This window comes from Pseudopodoces humilis, chromosome 7 (assembly GCF_049639895.1).
Source record: "Pseudopodoces humilis isolate 2021_Gansu_Grassland_sample_001 chromosome 7, ASM4963989v1, whole genome shotgun sequence".
Classification (NCBI taxonomy): Eukaryota; Metazoa; Chordata; class Aves; order Passeriformes; family Paridae; genus Pseudopodoces; species Pseudopodoces humilis.
In genome coordinates, this window is record NC_142206.1 from 47480924 (window position 1) to 47486968 (window position 6045).

Genomic DNA, 6045 nt, shown 5'->3' on the forward strand with positions numbered 1-6045 from the left:
TGTATGTGTGTGTTTTTGGTTGGTTTGTTTGTGGGGTTGTCTGGTTTGGTTTTGGGGGGAGGGTTGGTGGTTTTTTGGGTTTGCTTTTTTTTTTGTTTGTTTGATTTGTATGTTTTTTTTGTTTGGACAATGTCTTTAGAATGCACAGATACTTTCTTTTTGGTGAAACTTACTGAAGCTGTTACAAAACTCTTAATCATAGATCAGTGCTCTTTTCTTGAGTGTTCCAGACTTTATGGTCGAAGCTTCACAGGGATAAGCACAGGAAAACAGGAATATTGTTTCCCAGCTGCTGTATCTCACTGCCTTGAGAGCACAATGGGCTATTTTGTGGTTAAAAAGTCTGCTTTTATTTCCTTCCTGCCTTCCTTCCTGGACTGAAACTGCTCCAGGTACCAAGCATACAGTTTGGCGGAGTGAAAATGATGAAAAATGAGGAACAGGGTTGATAGGAAGCCCGGCATTATTTGTTTGCCCCCTCCCCATTTGTGACCAGGCTGTGGTCAGAAGGACAGAGTGCATTATGCCACCTTTTGGAAGGAGGTGAGAGGAGCTGTTCCCTCCAGGCTGGCTGGAGATGGACTGAGGGGAGGGCTGGAGCTGCTCAGGTGGAGGAGGCTGCAAAGGGCGGCAGGGATGGGTAATGAGAGCAAAACTACTGATAACTCTGTAGTCTAGAAAAGGCCTGTTTGTTTCAGACTGCTCATCTTTGATACATGTTCCATTAGGCAGATGTACTTGGAGTCAGATTTGGGTTTCTGCGAAAGAGGGTTTTGTGTGCATCCTCACAAGCCCTCATCAAACATCAAACTCTTCTTTGCCACCTTGGTTTGCTGATACCTGATCTGTGCTTTATTTGCTGTGCCAGGTCAGCCACATGTATACTTAGACTGTGCAAAGGAAGTGACTTTATTGCTCGATTGCAGATAGCATTAACAAGGGGGAAATCAGAATTGGATGGTAATTAATCTTCTAATTTCTCATCAATATAGATGAGAGACATATTGCTTTCCCAGAGAGAATGGCTTTCTCTGCTGACCGACTGCAGCCTGATTACAAGATTTGACATTAATATGTTGCTAGATATTTAGCTATGAAACTGTAAGAATAATACAAAGAATTAATCAGAATTTTGTGTGCTTTCATTTGTATGTTATCTTCCTGCCCTACAGCTTGAGTTTGAAAGCCTAGACTTGGAAACAGGCAAACAGATGTCAGCAAACCAGAAATTGTGACAGATGAATAGCAGCTCCCAAAATTATCTGCATTATTCTAACAAGCATCCATGTGCATGCACTCACATAAATAATCCTCTTAGATACACATGTTCCTTTCAGAAATGCAGTCATTAATTTAATCTCTATTTTAGGGTACTCGATATTGGGCTGGTGGCAAAACTGGATCCACAATCCATCATAGGAGAATGATCTTTTGAGTTCTCCCTACCTAATGTTGCCTCCTAGCAATACTGCTTGAATTGAATACTGTTCATCAAGGAGTTACTGCAAGCTGTTTGGAGAAAGTATCTGATACGCCAGGCACTCAGGGAACTAGAGAAGTCATGAACCATAAACTGGATCTGAGGCGTAACTGAATCAAGATATACAAAAAACTAGGCTGGGAACACAGAGACACTTTTTCAGGTTGGAGGGAAAAACCAAAATTGCTGGTTTATAATTACAAATGTTTGCTAGTAACATGGTTAAAAGTCCAATGGGTCAAATACTGTGTAAGAGACTCCTTGTGAGAGAGTAAAAGATAATAAAAGAGAAATAATAACTTTTTTGTGCCATTACTTAGGTTTTTCTAGTCAAGAATCAGGAGCATGGATGAGTGTTTTGTCTAGAATTGGCCTTTCCTATGCTGAATTTTAGCTTTTTTTCAGGCAGATGTTGCATGTGCAGGTTTTCATGTTTGCATATTCTGCTCAAATCAGGCAAATTACAAAAAAGTATTTTGAGTCCACATTCTTTGAGGAGAAACTGGAGGAGGACACAAGCAAGAGTCTGAGCTGTGTAGAAGCAAAGAGATGGGCTCCTGATGTTCTGCAAAATCAAGCATGTGTGTTTGGTAAAGCTCTGTGATAAGAAATGGATGTTCTTATTTGCTGAAGTTAGCAAAGCTGAAATTAATCAACTGCAGCAAAATGACTGATGGGTCATTTTGACCCTGGAAGATCTGAGCTTAGTGGAATGGGATAAGAGTGAATGTTGATTTCTTCTCCCAAAAAAGGAGTCTGTTTTGGCAATCATAGTAAAAAGAAACATTATCAAAGCCAGCACTTTCTACAGTTTAGTGCTAACATACTTGATGTGTTTTCTCAATAGCTTATAAAAAATATCACCTTAACACTAGTGTCTTGCAGCAACCTGGAATGGATGTAGTCTGCATGTGCAAAATCAAGCAATAGTTGTCCTAAATTTCTCTATTTAAAAAATTAAGAAGTTTGTTGAAAGCATTTGTGTTGCTATCTTTCGTGACAACACAATTAGTGTTTAGTTTGTAATTAGAAAACACATTCTGCTGAATGAGAGATGGGAGTGCCATTTTTCTGCCCAAACAGGTGGATAGTTGCTCAACAAGATCCCAGCCCGTGAATGTCCAATCTCTACTGCAGCCTTCCAGTTCCATTCCTGTTGCAACAACTGGGGAGGCTGCACAGCAGCAGCAGATGAAACAAAGAGCAGAAATTGGTACTTTCCCAGCTGTTCATGCTGATGTTCAAAGCTTCCCTGTACAATAAAGCTAGCTTAGCTTGAATTGCGTGTCAGTGTCTGCCAAGTGGATATGCAGATCAAGACTTTCCTAAGTGAGATCTCCTAAAAACATATTTATTCACCTAAAGATAAGGGTCTTGGTTTTGTTTAGCAAAGCCTTGGTTCTTCTGGGCCCTATTATCCTAGTGAACCATGACTTTGACCTCTATGGGATACTCAGCAGGCCACAAGCTGTTGACATACAAACTTTGGTAGCCCTTGCTTCCCAAAAGCAGCACATGGTTTACCTTTGCAGAGTCACATCTGCCCCCTCCCTCAGGGGTGGTGGGAGGCACCGTGGGCTGTAGCTCTGTGGTCCTGGCCCCATGGAGCCTGGTTTTCCCAGGCTGCTGCCAGTACCCTGCAAGTGACCCCATGTGCAGTCATGGAGAGGGAACATCTGCCTTTACCAGACAATAGGACATCAAGGACCAGGACACACACTGTTCGTCTGTGATGTGTGTGGCCATAACACCTCACCTTGACTGGGCTTTCTCACTGCATATGGCATTTTTGCAGGAGAACAATAGGGGAAGCTGTCCAAGATTCTGCTTCCAAGCTGACACAGAAGCAGGGTTGTGGAGAAGATGGAAGTGATGCTGCCTCTGCCACCAAGCCAGACACAGCTGGGGACTGTTTACAGGCCAAAAATCCTGTGTCTGCCTGTGGGGATCAGGGAGGGAGAAAAGGTTGTCCAAGGACTGGAGGCCTGGCTTTGCATCCAGAACAGACTTTTCCAGAGGCATAAAGCATCGCCTGTATCAGCTATACATGACTATTTATCATTAATCCAAGGTTATTGAAAGCATTGGTTTGAACTGCCTGCACCTGCTGCTTCCCAAGGGTTCACACAGATATCAATTATGCAACAAAAGACTTTAGTGAAAGCGAGCAGTACAGCTGCTGCTTTGTGGGGGCTGTGTCCTCCTGCCTTGGGCCCTGTACCCAGCCAGCCATGAGGCCCATCACAGCCAGCTCCAGGCAGGTGGAGCCCTGCCCTGAGGGTCAGGACCAGCTCCCAACAGCACTGTGCTCCAGCAGTTCTAAGTTTCTTTGCCTCAATTTCCACTTGGATAACTCAGGTAGTTTCATGAAACTTGTGCCTTCTCTGACCTCTGGAATTTAGATAAAATACCTGTCTTTAAGTCTTACCATTTTCCTCTCATTTTCCTCACAAGTTACCTTGCCTTTAGCTGCAAGACCCCACAATACTCCAACCTCCTTCCTTATGACAGGAAGACACAATGCTCCATTTTGCCTTGATAATGGGTTCGGGTCAGCAGCAGTGTGGTAGATTTTCTCCCCTGAACTCTGTGAGGAAAAGGAGGATGCTGTTTGCAGCGTCCTTGTTGACCTGTGGAAACTAAATTTCCATCCACCTTGGCTCTGGAAAAAGGAAACCCCTCAGTCATCACAGCAGCCAAAACAACACCAAGGACCTGGCCTGACCTTGAGACCCAGTGACCCCAAGTATGGGAGCTGGTGAAGCCAAGGTTGCTTCTAAGCAACAGCTTCCTCTACATGTCCTCCCTCAGGAAGGCTGCTCTTTACTTAGTACTTCAGATATTTCAAGACCTAAATATTCTAGATATTTCTGAGTGCCTAAATAGGAATTCTTCCAAGATTTTGGCCTTACTGGCTTAAGTCCAAGTTGGGGTATTCCTGTAATAAGGGCTTATGTTTATGAAAATTATTTTTCAGTGCTTGACCATGGAAAGTTCTGGCAAGTGTTGCCTTGATTTCAGTGACTAATACAGTGGTACTAGGAAAGAAATCTGCTGTAATGCAATTTCAGCTGAGCTGAGGTTAGGGTTTGGCTCTGTCAGTTTCCCCCCCTGAGCACGTATATTAGCTCAATAATTTTTTTTATGGCCTGTGAACTACAGTTTGTCAGAGAATAGTCAGATCTTGTTTCTTTTAACCTGTGACAGATTCTCTCAAGGTAAGACCCAAGTTTGTGTTTAGGTTGAGGTGTCTGAGGGGCAGCTGGGGCAGCAGGATGCTGGTGCAGGGCCCAGGCTGCACCCTCCAGCTGTGATCTCCACGGCACCTGAAGTGACCTGGGTGACAGTGCAGACAGGGATAAAACCTCCCCAGCGGTGGACTTTCTTAGATGCAGGTGTGCTGAGTCCTAGGGAAACTTACTGAAGAGGGATTAAAATGGATCCACTGTGTCCTAAAGCCGCTCCTGTCTGGAGCTGAAGGAGGAGCAGGCACAAGCCTCACCACAGCGGCTGCTGTTGCAGAGGGGATGAGAGGCCCATCCTTCACAAGGCTTGGAACTCATCTTTTCCTCCTAGTTAGGATCAGCCAGGTCTGGCTTTTAATAGCTGGGTGCCTGCCTAAATCACTGGCTGGTAAATTACATTTTTCTGTCTAGAATGAGGTAAATGTGTATTTTATCTAGGTAATTAATCTGAGGGATAGAACTAACATGATTATTGTGTTTTCTTTTCCCTGGCTCCTGTCAATATGGCCATGTGGCATTTGTATCTCGGAGCCTTTATTAAACTGGTTTATTTGTGAGCAATCAAATGAGGAAAATTATAAGGACAAGGATGATTTTGTTCAGACTGTCACCTTTATCTAGCACTAACAAGCTAGGAAATGACACTGCCTTTTATTGTCTTCCTATCTCTGTAAACTTGCTTTTATTTAAAAAAAAATAATAAAGCTCTTAAATAAGCAAAGTGGAACAGGCTTGGAAAATTCTGTGGACTCCAAGGTGCTTCTCTGGTTTTCCTCTGCAGGAACAAACATCACTCCTTCCCTTTTTCCCATGCATGGAACCTGTTTATTAATATGTCAGGAAGCATGACTCAATCTGCAACTTTGTCAAGACACAGGCAGGAAATTTAGGTGCTTGCATTACCAACTGCTACTGTTTGATAAATCCCCCATAGGTTTTGATAGTTTGGTGCCTTACCACAGGCTGCTTCTTTGGAAATGGTGACTAGTAAGATAGTCAAAGTTATCTTGCCATTAGAACCATTTTGGGAGAGCACTGAGTTATCTGAGAGGAAAATGGTGTATGTTACTGGAGGCTGGAAGCAAAGATTAGGAGAGTGTCACACCTGCAGCTCTAGCAAAAGTCATCCCTAGGTACCCATTTGTCCTGTATTCCATGTCTCCAATGACCATGCAACGAGTCCCTCCCACGTCCTCTTCAGTCAGAGCAGGCCAAGGTATAACCTGAAATGGGTTGCTGGGTCACTGTTTGGTTCTGTCCATGGACAGTGCTGGGTCAGAGCCAGGGACCTGGGGTGTGGCAGCCTGGCTGGACCCTGCC